We start from the raw sequence: 18167 nt of genomic DNA, 5'->3' as shown, positions 1-18167 counted from the left end.
AGAATTCTGAGACAATGTTACAATTGCCTCATGTACACGGACAACCCTCTCCTCCTCCCACGTAACACTAACACTTGCGAGAGATGCAGCTATTTAGCCAAACTGGAGGCTGAGCTCTCTCAACTCAGGACTGGCAAGACCAGGCAGGAGGAGAAGGCAACTACACACACCACAATACCAGTCTCACATAACTCAACCACACCACTGAATCAAACACATAAACACACTAAGACATACTCGGACGCTCTGAGTAAAAATGTACCTAAACAGCAGAGGCCTCCAAAGCAGACACCCAAGCAACTGCAAACTCAATACACCACACAAACAACACATAAACAACAAAATCAGTGTGCAAAGCAGTCACTGCCCTTAAGGACAAATACAACACCAAACATACTTGTCATAGGTGACTCCATAGTCAGACACACTGACGTCCCACTCACCAGGCTGAACAAGGAGAAGGTCACGGTAAGCTGCCTATCGGGCGCTAGAATCCGCCACATAACACAAGCACTCAGGTCACTCCACGGCAAGTACAAGTATGACACAGTCATTGTCCATGCTGGTGTGAATGACCTGAGATGTACCTCCCTGGACTACATGAAAAGAGACATAGAGGAGCTCTCTGATTATGTAGCCCAGGCAGGTATGACCCTGACCCTGAGCAGTATCCTTCCTTCACCAAGAATGATGCCACAATATAGTGACAAGATGATCAGCTTTAACAATTGGCTTAATTTCTGGTGTCATTCAAAGGGGATCCAGTGCCTGTCTGCCTGGGATGACATGCTCGACAAGCCACGCTGCTTCGCAAGGGACGGCTTGCACCTGTCACCCCTGGGATTCCGGATATTGGCTAAGACTCTTGCCAACCCCATAATGCCTTTTTAGGCAAGGCTCAAATTCTAAACCTACCACCCTAGAAAACAAAAACGTGAAGAAACTAAGGGTAATGCTGCTCAATGCCAGAAGTCTAAATCTCAAAATGCACGCACTCGAGGCCCTTCTCAGTATGGAGAACATCGATGTCTGTGCTGTGACTGAAACCTGGTTCAAGGCTCCTGAGAGCACCCCGGCACTATCAGGTTTCATCTCATATCATGCGTTCCGGCCCCAAAACCCGGACCACACCACAAAAGGAGGGGGTGTATCCATATTCATCAAGGATACCCACACCTCCAGGTTGGTGGCTACGCACGAAGCATCGGAAACCATCCAGGTGCAATTAACCATAGGCAAAACTGCTCTACAATTTGTAGCATGCTACAGGCCACCCTCTAAAACTCAGGAAACCCACACAGCCTTCCTGAAGACACTGGAGGGTATAAATGTATCACCAAACACCATCATATTGGGTGACTTCAACTACCCGAATATAGACTGGGAACATTACTCAAGCCCAAACCTTCTAGCCCAAAGGTTCCTGGAGTTCATAAATTCAAATGCCATGGAACAACTAGTCACCATCCCCACAAGAGGGGAAAATAGACTAGATCTCATCATCACGAACATGGGGACAAAATGCTCCACACCGGAAGTATATCCCTCATTGGTGAGATCAGATCATAAACTAATCTCACTAGAAATCCACATCCCGCCCCCACCCCAAACAAAAAAAACCACAGTGAAGAACTTCTCTAAAGCAAACTTCACACTACTCAAGACAGGTGTGGTATCCTTCAAGGCCCCCGAGCCAATGGAAACCACAACCCAAGCTGCGGAAGCCCTTACAAATGCCTTCTATGAACACCTTCAGGACTGCATGGATCAGGCAATCCCAAATAAAACCAAGACTCTTTCCACCAAGGGCAAACGTCCAGTCTGGTGGACCCCAGCCATAAACAAACTTTACAATAAGAGGAGAAAGCTATTACATGATAGAGCAAAATCCCAAAAAGGGAAGGCATCTTTGATCAGCACTAGCAAGAAACTACGATCCCTCATAAAATCATCCAAGGCCAACTTTGAGAGAAAAATTGCCATAGATTCAAAAGACAATCATAAGGCCTTCTTCAGCTATGTCAGAAACCTGGGTGGAAACTCCCAGATATGCTCAGAATTAGTCCAAAATGATACAAAAATCACTGAACCCACAGACATTGCAACATACTGGCAGACAGGTACAGCGCAAACTTCACCACCCTCTCCCCCCAAAAGGAGAGATAACTATCCCAACTGAGAGCAGCCTCCCAGACATCTCAAATGCGCAGGTGAAGTCTGCTATCTCTAAAGCTAAAAACACAGCATCAATGGGACCGGATGGGGTCCCCGGCTGTGTGCTACATGAACTCAATGAAGAACTAAACCCGCACATAAGGCAGCTGTTTAATCTTAGCTTCACCACAGGATATGTGCCCAAGGAGTGGCGTACGGCAACTGTGGTCCCACTCCACAAAGGCGGTGCCTCAACGGACCCTGGTAATTACCGCCCCATAAGCTTAACAAGCCTGGTCTGCAAAGCTATGGAGAGGATCATAATGGAACTAATAAACAAGGACATAGGGGACTTGCAGAACTTGGACCCAACCCAGTTTGGCTTTGTCAAGGGCAGATCTTGCCTTTTGAACTTGGTCGACTTCTTTGAAACAGTCACCAAGGCCATTGATGAGGGAAAGGCAGTCCATACAGCCTACCTTGACCTTGCAAAAGCTTTCGACACAATACCCCACTCGGGTATTATAGAGAAACTTACCAGCTTAAATGTAAACCCATATGTCACAAGATGGGTTGCAAACTGGCTAAAGGACAGAACCCACAGGGTTAGAGTTGCTGGAGCCATGTCAGACTCCAAGCCGGTTACAAGTGGAGTCCCACAGGGCTCAGTCCTTGGCCCCCTATTGTTCGGCATCTACTTCTCAGAAGTACAGGCAAACATAGGAGGACTATGGCTGACAAAGTTTGCAGATGACTGCAAACTGGGTGCCATAGTGGATAGTACATCGGACACAGACATCCTTCAGAGGGGTCTCACGGAAACTGATAGCTGGTGCCAGAGCCATGGCCTGAAGTTAAACGCAAAAAAGTGTATAGTCATACCCTTCGGGAAAAACAAGGTAACCCCAAGCTACCATATAGGTGGCAACCCACTAAGCACAGAAGAGGTTATCAGGGACCTGGGGACCCAGGTTGACAGTGGCCTCTCGTTTGACGCTCACGTTGCTAAAGTGGTTCGAAAGACCTTCTACATTGACCACCTGATCATGAAGGGATTCACATCCAGATCAAGTGAGGTCATTGTTCCCCTGTACTCTTCACTTATCAGACCAATGATCGAGTACAATGCCCCATTCGGGATGTATCTCACCCGACACCTGCAGCAATTGGAGAGACCCCAAAAGTTCCTCACCAAAAGGATAAAGGGACTCCAAAACCTGTCATATGCTGCCAGACTGAAGAAACTCCAACTCTATTCAGTTGCATACTGTCTGCTCAGAGGTGACCTGTGCCTGACATACAAGGCCATGACCAACCCGGAATTAATGGACATGCTCCACCTCAAAAAATCCAAATCCACCAAAACCACTAGAGCAAGAGACTTAAACCTTAGCACGGATATAAATAGGACGTGATGGAGGGATAGATTTATCACCCAGAGACTCCCCATGCTGTGGAATAAAATCCCAGTCCATGTGAGGCAGAGCACCTCGCTGGCTCTGTTCAAGAGAAATCTTGACCGGTGGATGGGAGATCGTAGGTTTACCCCGGGAATCATCTCTGTGTCACTACTGGACAGAGGCACAACAAACTAATGGGCACAGTATTTCTAACATAAGGGGCGGCATAAGCCACATAACTTTGGGCTAGACTTATAAATGCCCTAGGGCAGTTAGCCTAGTATAAACCTATGAACCTATGAACCTATGTTAAAAATGATGTTCCTTACCAGATGAAGTCGCATTTGCTTGTAGAGACAGGAAAGTTGTCTGGAGTCGTTATTGTGGTATTTCAATTTCAAGTTTAATGACATGTGAACTGCTATGAAAACTGGAATGAACTTTTAGAGATGAGTGCTGTGTCTTTATCTGATTGTAGCTAAGTGACTCAAGATGGGAATTGGGATAGGTATAAAGGCTCTTACTTGGAGAGCAATATACAAGTTGTTGTATTTTGGCACATTCATTTTTCTGAGGGGCAAATTCATTTCCTGATTGAGTAGCTGAAGCTGCAGACCATTCAGTGTGGAACATTAACACTATTCTTTACCTTTATAGAGTGTAATCCTAGTAGGGTAGAGAGGGACTCCACACATATCCTTTCACTTAGGACTCCATTATCCATTTATCATTACCTATACTCAGATATCAGTCCCTGGTACGGAAGGCAGTCTCTAACCTGCAGTCCAAACTTCTTCTTGGCCTCATGCCACTCTGTTACATTTTCCTGTCTAGTTATTTGCTCCTAATGCATTTGTTCCTTTGACAGTTTTCTCCAGAAAATTCCATACCCTCTTGCCTATTTTCAGTTCCCCTACTTTTATTTATCCATCCCCATGTTGGTTTAGTTCTTAGAGTACATTTTGCAGCTTTAAGAATATAATATTCTGTATTGTCCTCAAGGATCTGCATCCAAAATCCCACTCTCTCCTTATTTCTTGAACCTCTCCCCTTACTTCATCATCATGCCTTTCCACTTTGAATTTATATATGAATTTATATAATATATTGAATGTATTTAATATTTTGCTTGTGTGACATACAGTATATCAGCATTAACTGTGTAGTTGTAACACATCCCTTCAAATCAGGTAATCCTAAACCACATTTTTCTCTTGGTAGGATCAGCTTATCCACTTAAGTCTTGCCCTCTTCTCCATTCAGATACATTTCTTCAATGCTTTATAAATTATTGTCCAGGTTCTCCTATGTCTGATCTTTATATAAAACTAAATGGACTAAAATCTTCCTATACCTTACTATCATTATCCAGTTTTTCAGTTTTTGAATTATCTTTTTAGTCTCTTCCCACATATCCTTAGCTATCCTAACAGAAGTCGTTTTAATCCATGCTCCTAAATACTTCATTTTATTGTCCTCATAACTATGAGTATTGCTGAGCCAATTCATGTGTGTGTACATAATTTATGTCTATAACCTTGTTTTATCTTCATAAATTTTATATCCTGAAAAGACTTGAGATGGTCTCAAAATGTTACACAGCATCAAAATGCCCTTTTCTGGATTTATCAAGGACAAAATAATATAACTGGCAAATAAAGCTAACTTTTCTTGATTGCCATACCAATTTTATCCTTGAATTTCTGAATCCCATTTCTTCACCAAATGCCCTAACTATGAAGCAAATAACAAACTGAAAAGTGAACAACCCTGCCTTGTTCTCCTGTTCAAACACAATGTATCAGAGAGGACCCTTCCCCTCCCACTTTAATTCTTGCCTCCAATCTTTCATATATCCTCCTAATTAACCTTATTATTGTAAACAGGAATGTAAATGGTTCCATTTGTAATTAATATATTCTTATTCTCAGAAATGGTGAGTTTCTTTATATACTTTTTGACTTATCCAATTTACAAAGTTGGTGTTGTACAATAAACACCAGACTGTGTATGTCCACTTTCCATATTATACAATATACACCACTTCTAAAAGACAATGGGAATAAGTCTTAATCTGTTGGCATTTGTGAAACTATTAATGAAAATTACATGGCTGAAATGTATTTCCTTCAGAAGTGAACTGCTCCCTATCTCCACATTTGAAGTCTATTTGATAGAATAGCTTCCTAGCTTTCCATTTTACTGTTCCATATTGTAACAGCTAACACAAATTAATACTATAGTAGCTGTCATCTTAACATCCTTCCTTTCACCTTCCTCTGCATTTTTCAGCTGTTTCTTCTCAGAGGGATTTTTTAAGCATTATCTGTCTCTTCTGTTCCTTGCCACTAGTATGCTGAGGCATATTCAAAATCAAATTTACATACTTTCACCTTATTTCTGGTCTGAGATAATGGTGTGATAAAGGGAGGAAATATTCATCTTGTATTTACAATAAAATGCGGGTTCTTACACCGGTGTCCATATCCTTTCACCTCAGAAGTGCTTATGTTTGGTAGTATGCTGCCTTTAAGTGTCTTCTGCAAGCACATGCAGTCTACAGATTTCATTCACTTCATACTGTGTTGCCATTATCATGAGATAGAGTGACAAGGAGAGAGAGAAAGAGACAGTAAAATATCTTCATTGGAATAAATCACCTCCATTTGTGTCTACTTTGCTAATTCACTTTCTGTTAACTTTATAGTACAACAAAGTAACATATGCAATAGCTGGCTAAATCATCAACCATTTATATATATAGACCTAGCAAGGTTCTTCCTGGTATTTCTAAAATAATATTATAGCAGGGTTCTTCCAGAAATTTCTACACAGAACATTATACTGTTCTTACTATAAGTGAGATAAGGGTTCTCCATATTTTTAAGGGGTCATCTTCAATGAAAATATAATTTTTGTTACATTAACTTGTGATAAGTCAACTACTGAATATTTTTCAAAGAAAATATATTGATATAAATCTATAACATCATCCATATTACCCTTAATTTTTCTGCACAAGTGGCCAAGTAATTTGTGTAAAAATATAAGTGTAACGGCATATGCTATCATTTACATCACCTCAGGCTATTAGTCCCCAACTTATTCCTAGTTTGACTAAATATGCAGATGTGTAACAAAACGCTCTTTCTACAAAATGCTGCATATCCTTCCAGTTTGAAAATGGCATGGATTATATTCCTTTCTATTATATTACTTGCCAGTTTAGTATAACCTCAACCAGGGTTGTGTCCTATTCAGGGATGGAATTTGAGACTTCAGAGGAAATGTGCCTTAATGGGACTATATATACTTAGGAAGGAAATTCTTACATTTTTAACAACAAGTTTATCTTCCCAATCTTGCTGTTTGAAAGGTTGGAGAAATGTATTATCTATCTGGGGAATATAAACTGATCTTCTGGGTACCATAGAACAGAGCACTTCTCTATTCCTCTAATTATTGTCTTTTTAGAAAGCTTTCCCTACCTTGATATTAGGATTTAATATTTATAGTACACTGTTCACCTTAGTTAAGTATAAATTGCAGAAAGAAATACAAGTGCTTTACTGCTGGACAAATAATATGAATTTTATATTACTTTTCAAAATAAACTATGACTAGAATGCCATAATTATACACTTTATAGAATTTTGTTGTGAGCATTCATCAGCATTTATTTAAAAATGATCAAATGTTTGATCCTCAATTCTCCTTATTCAAGCATGAACGTGTAGGTGATATTCCTCACCATAATTCATCAAATAATAAGATAATTACAAAATGATTAACTACAATACTACTTGTCCTATATTACACTTATAGTATATCCTTTCCATTTACAAGAATTGTAGTAGTTATCTAGTGCATATGAATTCTAAAATATTACACTGAGATCTGCCAATCCTTTTACAGTCCTGTCTAGGGCATATGTTTAATACCTCCATATCCACCACTCACTTATTTAATCTAAAAATATTATTTCAATTAATAGTACATAATATAGGTATTTCAAAAAGGGTACAGAGATAATTACTGCCATTATCATTATTGTACAGATAATTTCATATCTTCCAGCATTTATTATCACCATATCTAATTATCTAATGTAGACCAAAACTGACATGCAGAGCCATTCTAAATATCACTAAGGCAAAATGGCATCTAAATGGAGAGATGATAAGTCACAAGTAAAGGAGAGTATTATTGCTGAAATTGAATTCATCCTCAAGTCTTGGTGAGTACCTTCACGAGGTGGACCCTGTTTTTCACAAAATCTCACCAAGACAACACTGATATATACACTGCATTTATATAGCATATATCATGGACAGAAGTAGGTTAAAAATTAAAAAAAGAGAGCTGGGTGTACAAGACCCAGGATAAAAAAAAAGTGCCCAATCCTGGTAGGCGCACTGGTGCCAGGACTGGAAAAGATGACAGTGTAGAATCCTTAAAATATGGAAACATTCCTACAAAGGTCAGGCCCAGGGGGAGGATGCCCACCTCTATTGTAGAAGGAAGTAGTAGTCCACAAAAATCATAAAAACTGATAGGCCAAGAAGAGCCATAAAGACAATAAAGTGGACTATTGAAGATAAGAAAGTAATTATGCATTGTTACTATTATGCACACAGCACAGAATTTCCAGACACAAGATATGCAAAATGATTAAGAAAAAATTTGTATTCATTAATGCAACAGATTTGTGAAACACAGTATATAGAACAAGAGACTTTGATCTGTTTGGAAAAAGAAGCATCTGAGGAAGTGTGAAAATATAAACAAAACCTACAGATTTTTGAAAAGTAAAAAAAAATATGGACATGGGAAAGAAAGAGAAATTTGATATGGTGCAATATTTATGCAAAGGAGAAAGCCAAATTAATCAATATAAAGAAGGCAGCCCCAAAGATATTTGAAGAGAAATACAGGCAAAGGCATCTGGATATGGAAAATTTCACAGTAAAAAAATGATATCACAAAAAGGGAATGTAAAGAAGCCGATTAGCAAAGCTGAAGTTAAAAAAAATAGAAGTTGAAGATATGGACTGCCTGCGAAGTGAAGGATTTGGTGTAGAAGTCTAACACATTACATCACAGCATGATGGAGTGAGACCCCAAAGTAAGGAGAAGGAGAAAGATCAGGAGACCTCTGAAGAAATATGGACATGGGAAAGAAAAAGAGATTTAATATGGTGTAATATTTATGCAAAAGAGAAAGCAAAACTAACCAATACAAAAAGAGCAGCACCAAAGATATTTGAAGAGAAATACAGGCAAAGGAATCCAGACATGGAAAACTTGACAATACAAAAATAAGAAGACAAATAGGAAAAGTAGAAAAGGAAATTAGTAATGGAGAAGTTAAATAAATAGAAATGGAGGTTATGGTGTACTTGTGAAGTGAAGGATACAGTGTAGAAAATCTAATTCAGAAAACACCACAACAGGATAGATCAATGGATATCCAAATTAAGGGGAAACCAGTAGACCAGGAAGAAATTGTTCAGGTGCCATAAAAAGATATTTTGGCGCCTTCCACAGGAAAACAGTATAAACATTCACTTGAAGGTAGACAGCAAGAGAAGGAACAGGAAACTGTGAAAATGTTGATGCAGTCAATGTTGAGGAGTGATAGGCCAGTGAGTTTCCATATGACAAAGCAATGGATGACACTGGATAAAATTGAAGAGAATGTACCACAGGACAATGCTATAGAGCTTTCTGTAGAGTGCCTGCAGGAAATGGAGAACAAAAAATGTGCCCTCAGTTTAGAAGAAAATGAGCTAAGAGAAGAGTTGCTTGATTTAATAGACATAGATAGACATATTAAGATCAATGAAAAAAAATAGACTGCAGAAGGTCAATAAAACCAAAAAGTCAGAAATTTGATAAAACAAATGAACACAATAATTAAGACTTTCCCTAGAGATAAGATTTTCCATAGAAATCCATGCACTATAGCAGAAGTAAACAGGATATATTACTGTGCAGCTAAATTAGTAACTGATAAAGTTCTACCACAAGGACACAGGGCAGTGAGGGAAAGGAAGGGGAGAAATTGTATACCATCATGGAAGTATCAAATAGAGAAAACTATAAAGCAATTAAGACAAGAAGTATCACTATTAGAAGAATATAGAAGAGGGAACAGATCAACAAAGATACTAAGAAGATAGATGTGATAAAAGCAATGTGCAGTATTAGATAGAACAGACCAGAATCTATCATGCACTATAACAAATAAACCGAAAATCTCAGCACAGGTGGATAAACGTAGAAGATACACAGATAAATATAAAGGAAAAAGTACAAAATAAACAATTTATTGATGATTCAAAAATGTTTTATAGAGAATTGGGAAGCAAGGTAAAAGGAATTGAAAGACCGACAAAAAAGAAGAAACAGATACATTTTGGAGAAGTGTCTATGAAGATCCTGTAGAATATAACAAAGATGCTAAGTGGATAGAAGAAGTAAAAGAAAGAATAAGAGGTTTAAAGGTACAGGATATGAGATGGGATGGAGTAATAGCCAGAGAGATTGAAACAAAGTTAAGAAAAGCCTCTAAGTGGAAAACCCCAGGCCCAGATGCACCACCTAACTTTTGGTTAAAAGTATTAACATCTTTACATGAAGATTTAGCCATGAGTAAGAACTATTTATATTTAGACCCTGAACAGACACCAACCTGGCTAACAACTAGAAAAACAATGCTCCTACTTAAGAGTGAACCTGCAAGCTACTCTAAAAATTAAAGACCAATAACTTGCCTTCCGATAACGTATAAACTATGCACGGGAATTGATGCCGACAGAGTTTATAGTCATTTAGAAGAAAACTCAATTATGGTAGTAGAATAAAAGGGCAATGAAAGAAAGTCATATGGAACAAAGGATCATTTGTTGTTAAATAAAGTAATAGAGAAGAATTGCAAAAAGGGGAAGAATCTAAGTATGCCATGGATTAGCTACAAAAAAAGCATTTGTTGGTATCCCACATTCATGGATAAAAGAGTGTTTAAAAATGTATAAGATACACCCTAAACGGATTGATTACATTATAGTGACCATGAAACAGTGGTAGACCACTTTGCAATTAAGGCATGATAAAGGACAAATTATTATCCTATGGATAAAAATTCAAAGGGGGATATTCTAGGGTGACTGTCTGTCACTGCTGCTATTCTGCCTTGCCCTTAATCCATTAAGCTGTCTACTTAACAGCTTATGCCATGGCTACAATTTGGCTCCTAGAAAACAACAAAGTGTAAAGACTTCTCATCTTCTATTGGTCAGTGATTTAAAACTGTATAGTTCATCAGATGAGGAGCTGAAAGCATAACTGCAAGTTGTGAAAACTTTTTCAGATGATATAAGAATGTCATTTGGTCTTGATAAATGTGTAAAAGCAACCTTTAAAGCAGGAAAACTGCTGCACCAGGAAAAAAACAGTTTGGGACAAGAATGTGATGTAAAAGAACTGGAGCAAGACGGAGTGTATAAATATTTGGGAATTGATAAAGGATCAAAAATAAAACATGAACAAATGCAAATAAAACTTAATAAGGAATACTTTAGAAGACGTATAATCTAATCCTGAAAACAGCATTGGCACCTAGGAACAAAGTCCAAGCTATAAACCAATTTGCTCTACCTGTCCTAACTTACAGTTTTGGTGTGAATAAACAGCATCAATAATGCCCAAGCTTCTTGCTGAATTCCATCAGTTGCCCCACTCTGTATATGTTTTCCCAAAGGTGCCTGCCTCTAGAAAACTCATCCTGGTAGGCATGAATGATACCCAGCAGATGCACTTTTAGACTGAATGCCAACCATTAAGAAATTATAGTCAGTGATTACCAAAGAAATGTCTCAGTGACTGTTGAGGGCTAAAGGTAGGCCTTTGGTAGGTTTCAACATTGATCCAAAGTAAGATTGCAGGTATTGAGCCTTAATGTTATGGAAGGAAGATGTCTGCAGACACCTCCTGAAAGCCAGTTCAGCACATGGTGATATATTTTATTTGGACTTTGGTATAGATTTTAACACTTCTTTCCTGTGATGGTCTACTCAAGGTCTGTACAACTTCCTGAAAAAACTATACAATGACCTGAAGTACCTGAAGTACATAAATCAGTGCTAAGACAGTTTATCTTTTATACTATTTTGTTTATATAGATGCTGAAAATGGGAATGAAAGAGAGCTACCATTTCAATCAAGGACAGGTTTCCATATTTATTGGATGGATCACATAAAGCTGGAAATGAATGTTGATGAGATGCCGCTCTTCATTTCCTGACCAGTTAACTACATATTAAGGGACTGACATCATAATACTGAAGCCTGAGTAAAACAATATCAAGTTCTGTTTTAATGTTCATAAGATTTTAAAGTTTAGTCTTTAGTTCTGATGCTGTGATGTGTGCCCTTTAAGAGAGAAATGACCTGTCCATTGTGGCTGATACTCATTTCACTCAGATACCAGCTCACCCAGTCATGATCACCATATTCAATTAGCCTATATCTGAAACTAGGCACAAAGGAAACATTTATGAGTCCCAGAGAAAGTGAAAAGGAATCTCAAAGATGAACCTTTACAAATACCAGGGCTGAAGACTAAAGAAGCTCGTTGAATTTGTGTTGTATGTTTAAGTAAGGTGAGAACCTCACCATTTTGAGTGGTGTGGATTTAAAGGACTGACTTACAGCAGTGAAGCAGCATTATGATCTGACAAGGAGTAATTAAGTATCAGACAGATAGATGAGAAAGAATTCAAGAGTACTTGCACTGTGTAACTTCCATATATTCTATTAGAAGTATCATAACAGGTTAAGAAGTTCACAAAAGCTCCCAAAATTGTTATGCCCAAGTCTGAAAATAGCATGGCAGTCTCAAAAAGAGAGAAAACAGTGATAACTTTTGGACTAGATAAGCAGTCAACATCTTTCTTATGAATCAGTTTTACACATTCAGGTGTTGTATACAAACTGCCTGAACTAGGCATAAATCCATCCATAATTCATGAGATTGCCAGCTGGCTCACAATTAGGACACAAGAAGTCAGGATTGGGGAGACCACCTCCACCAAAAAGCAGATCACCAGCAGAGTATCACAGGGCTCCATGCTGGGCCTACTCCTGCTTGGCACCCCTAAAATTTGACCCAGTGGGAGGCAAAGATGGCTGCCGTTCTATAAGCACTGCAGTACTTCAGCTCTTCAAATACCTGAGGAAAAAATCAACCCTGTGGAGTTATACTTAGAGTAAACAAACTAATTGTCAGTTATCATTAATTGACCAGAAGTCACTTTTGGTTCTGAGAAAGAAAAATCGGAAAAAAATACTTGGTAATAGCAGGATTGGATCTGATTGTCAGGTTGACTCTGAACAGAGCACTGAACAAAGGACTGATTTATTTCACTTTTGTAACTTTTCCTTGGGAAATAAATCTTCGTGCAGAATTTCGAAATGTCAAAGGAGGACAAAAATATGGAAACTACAACTTCCAAAACCAAGCTGTCAGCTTTGCAATCACCGGAGAAAGAATCTTTATTCAAGAGACAGAAAACTGTCAAACAGCAGGAGACTGCAAAAACAGGGCCATCAACAAAATCTGATCAACAGGTCACAATGGAAGAAATCAAATCAGCATTGCTACCTATACAGGATGCCTTAAAAGAGCTAACATCTCAAACACTTTCATTTAGTGACACATGTAATCGGATTCTCGAAAGAATGTTGAAAGCAGAAACTAGAATTGCTACCAATGAAGACAACATATTAATGCTCACTAAAAGAACAGAGACACATGGAACAGACATTCAAATGATGCAAAATAAAATTCTGGACTTGGAAGCAAGATCCAGACGTAACAATATAATCATCAGAGGGATCCCAGAATCTATTCAATATAATGACCTGATAACTTCTATTACACAAATATTCGAAATACTGCTCAAGGACTCTGAGGATGTTAAGCAGATGGTCATAGAAAGGGCGCATAGAGCATACAGAGAATCTCAAGTTTCAAATATACCCAGACCTGTTTATGTAAAAATATTGAATTACCAAGATGTGAGCAAAGCACTGTTAACTATTAAAAAATCTGGTGGATTTATAATGTGGCAAAATAACAAAATCTCCATAGCACAGGATTTACCAACACAAATAAGGCAATCTAGACAAATGCTGGCTCCATATTGTAAGTTTCTGATTGACAAAAATATCAGATTTCAAATGAAATATCCCAATAACTTAATTTTTACTGTGGATGGCATTAAATACTCTGTAAGTACAAGGAAAGAAGCAAGACCTACTTTTTTGAAGATTTTTAAGGCTTTCCCATCTTCAGAAATGTAAACAGTCCATTCTGGCTTTCTGCAGCACCAGGAGAATGGGATTCTTCATTTACGATGATCTGAGGCTTTAAAATCCTTTGTCTGTTCAGTTTCTTGTAGCAGGCCTGGAATTTCATCTTCTTATCTTCTTATCTCGTAGTTCCAGTGTTAATACGAAGTTTCTATGAAGTTTTATGGCTGTAGCGAGCGTTTCTGATCCACGAGGCAACAGGAAATGCATTGGAGGAAGCAGAGGGACCGTTTTTAGCATGGTGCAGCCAGGAGGTCCGTTCGCGAATTGGGTCCCCCGTCGCGAGCGCGAAGGAAAGGATTTAAACTGCTTTTACAGTTTAAATAGCTGGGAAGAAAGAGGAACTGTTGGCGAAGCAAAATGAAACCTGTTTGGACTTATTTTGAAGTAAAAGGACTGTAAGATAGTGTATGAAGTCAGAGTAATACAGGTAAACGCTGTTGAAATGCATTGTGTATTAGAAAAGGAGATGGTAATGTGTAGTGGCAGAATAAGGTACTGTAGTTTTTTTTTTATATTTGTTTTCTCTTTTTTTCCCTATATCTCCCTTTTTCTTTTACTTCTTTCCTATTTTCCTGTAGATAGGTTGTATTATTTTTGTTTTATCTGATAAATAATATAAAAATGCTTAGTTTAATATATTTAAACAATGTGCATATAATAATAAAAGAACATAAAAGAAGTTATTTTTATATGTGTAATTGAAGGCATTTTTTCTTATTTCTTCTCCTTTTGCTGTGCTCCCTTCATGCTGTTTGTGTTTTTTTTTATTTTAACCCTTTGGTTCCCCTTTTATTTACATATGGTTACTACAAATGAAAGTGCCATTATAGTTTTATTTTTAACTGCATTGATTTTCAATATTAATATGTTTGTAGCTAAGTTGTAGGGGAAGAACAAAGCAGATTAAAGTAGCTAGATCATTTTATTCAGTAGATGCAGGGTGTTGGGAAATGTTAAATAATTCTCTGCTTTCTATGTTAACTGATACTTAATACTGTATAGAACAATAAATTAGAATGTTATATGCTATTGCTGAATATGAAGCTGAAGTGAACCGAAGTACATTAGAATCTCAGAGTACAATTAGTTTGTTTATATATCCATAAATATGTACAGAGCTGTAGTTACCTATAAGTAGTGTTTAGTAGGGAATGTCAGAATTAGGCTTTGTAGACGTAGAAGTAGTTGTTGTAGGTTTTTTGCATGGGGTTTTATTGTTAAATAATAGAATTAGTAGGTTAGTTACTCAGATGGTTTCCAGTAATGTGAAAAACCTATGTTCATCCTGGTCCAGAGGAATAGTGGATAGGCACTGGGTAGGGATGGGATGGCAGTTTTGCTTCCATACAATTGCTGATATGCCAACTTATGTTATTCTAAGGTTGCTTAAACAGATTAGACATCGATTTACATTTCTAATGAACGTTAAATGTGGAGAGTAGAATCTTGGAATGTCAAAGGACTCCAGAACATGAAAAAAAGAAAGCTGTTTTTTCATTTGTTTCTCAAATCATCAGCATGCTGTATTTTATTACAAGAAACACATATGACTAATGACCAGTGGGACTCAGTGAAGGATAAGAAATGGGTTAGGAAGACAGTGTCGGCGGAAGGAACAACAAATAGTGCAGGGGTGGCAATTTTAATTAAGAATCATTTTCAGGGAGATATTATGGATGTGAAAATGGATCAGGAGGGTAGATGGTGTTTGGCCCTTCTTTCATCCAAAGGGTATGATAAACCTATAGTACTAATATGTGTATATGCCCCTAATGTTAATCAGCATCATTTCATAGCTTCAATCTATTCCATTTTACAGTCATATAATAATTGCTATATAGTGTTGGGAGGTGACTGGAACTCCTATCAAGATCCTAAATTAGACAAGTTGGGTGCTTCTCCAGCGTTCAATAAACAGGCAATGGTAGCTTTGAAAGAATTGAAAATGGATTTCAAACTCTATGACCCTTTTAAACACACACACTCACAAGGGAAGGCAGAGAAATTTACTTTTTATTCATCCTGCCATAAGATGTGGTCGAGAATTGACTGTTTTTAATTTCAGAGGTGCTGATCTCAGCTGACCCTAGTGTTTCTAATCAAGTCAGACAACTCTCAGACCATTCAAAGATAACTTTAACCTTAAATAGCAGTAATATGAACACTAAGAGGCTTTGAGGGTATAATTGGTCCTTAAACCCATATTTACTAATCAAGGAGGATATATTAATGGAAGTCAAAGAGATACTTAAACAGTCATTAAATAATATTTCCGAAAATAGACACCCAATAGATATAGAATGGGCTACAACTAAAATGCAGCTAAGAGGACTATTTATCCAAAAAGCTGCATATTATAAAAAATTGCAAAAGAAGACTCAATTGGATTTGGAAACTAAAATTCAATTATTGGATCAAGATTTGATGAGGAACTATAATGAACAGACAGAAACTGAGCTATTACGATGTCAAAAAGAACTATTTTTACTTCATAATAGAAATTCGTCACTTTATGAACAAAGAAATTTAGTTAAATATGCAAATCATATTCAAACCCCCTCGAAAGCATTAGCTCGTATCATTAACCAGATGAAATCAACACGATTAATTACTGAAATACACTATAACAATACTACATATACTGACAAGACAGATATCATGAAGACCTTTGAAAATATTTTTAATCAGATTTATGGTGAGAAGCAGACACTTTTGCAAGATAAAGACAGAAAAGATTTTCTACAGAAAATCACTTTCCCCAATATTGATAAGGAATTTCATAGAGATTTAATCAAACCGATTACAGTTGAGGAGGTGTTCGAGACAATCAAGAAACTAAAGTCTCATAAAGCCCCAGGCCCAGATGGTTTGACTTCGGAATTCTACAAATCTTTTAGTGAGATTCTGAGTAGTGTATTGTCACAGACTTTTAATTATATCATTCTAAATAGAATTAATGATCCTCATTTTAATGCCTCAAGGACAGTTCTGATATTAAAGGAGAAAGGTGATTCCAAAAATCCTGATAATTACAGGCCTGTATCACTTTTGAATATGGACATGAAAATCATGACATCAGTTCTGGCGAGTAGACTGAAAAAGGTAATAAACCCAATAATATCAGAGGAACAGGCGGGGTTTATGGATGGGAGACAGACCACGGATAACACCTTAACGCTCCATACCTTAATCTCTTATGCAAAATATAACAACCTGAATTTGTACGCCCTAATTATTGATGCTCAGAAAGCATTTGATAGGGTTAATTTGGTTTATTTATTTGATACATTACCTTATTTTAATATACCGCAGGAGTTTATCTCAACGTTAAGGGTACTATATAAAAATGCATACACAAATTTATTTATAAATCACGAATGCTCATATAGGATAAAAATCAAAAATGGTACCCGACAGGGCTGCCCATTATCTCCCATCTTATTTAATCTTTACTTGGAGCCCTTATTTTTACACTTTAAGCAAAATGTTTTTTATAATTCTCCTGTACTGTATGGAATAAAGGTTAGGATGGCTGCCTATGCAGATGATTTAAACATATATTGTACCACACCTGTTTCCGATACTGAAAAAATATTAGCTGCAATAGAAATCTTTGAGAGAATTTCCAACTACAAGCTAATTTTTAAAAAATCTAAAATATTCCCATTAAAGACACCTACACCTTTTTCAATGCTTCCTTTGATAGGACAAGTAATGACGGAAGAAAAGATAAAATATCTGGGGATTGTCTTCTCAACTGAAAATAGAGATTTTTTTATAAACAATGTAAAGTCAACTACAGATCAAATAGCATTGGATCTGGAAAGATGGAGTAGATTGAAGTTACCAATGATGGCAAGAGCAGCTATTATAAGAATGAATGTTCTTCCTAGAATGTTGTATATTTTTAGAGCTGCACAACTCAGAATTACCAAAACATTTTTCAAACAGCTTCATGTAAGATTGGGAAGATTTTTTGGGAACCTAGGAAGACGAGAATATCATATGAAAAATTGATGGCTCTAAAAAATAAGGGGGGGGGGTTTGGAATTACCGGATTTCGAAATGTACTACTTAGTGATTCAGGCCAACAGGATTTTAAAGACATCTTACTTCGATAGTAATACTAGAAAATGGACACCCAAATGGGTGCTCTTAACGTACAAGTATATAAATGAAGTGGGAATCAATGCTAAAGCATTGCCCTTTTTAAATAATTGGACAATGAGTAAATAT

Source organism: Protopterus annectens, chromosome 7.part0 (genome assembly GCF_019279795.1).
Source record: "Protopterus annectens isolate FY-2018-M chromosome 7.part0, PAN1.0, whole genome shotgun sequence".
NCBI classification, from domain to species: Eukaryota; Metazoa; Chordata; order Ceratodontiformes; family Protopteridae; genus Protopterus; species Protopterus annectens.
The sequence above is the reverse complement of the archived record's forward strand: the minus strand, read 5'-3'. Positions refer to the sequence as shown.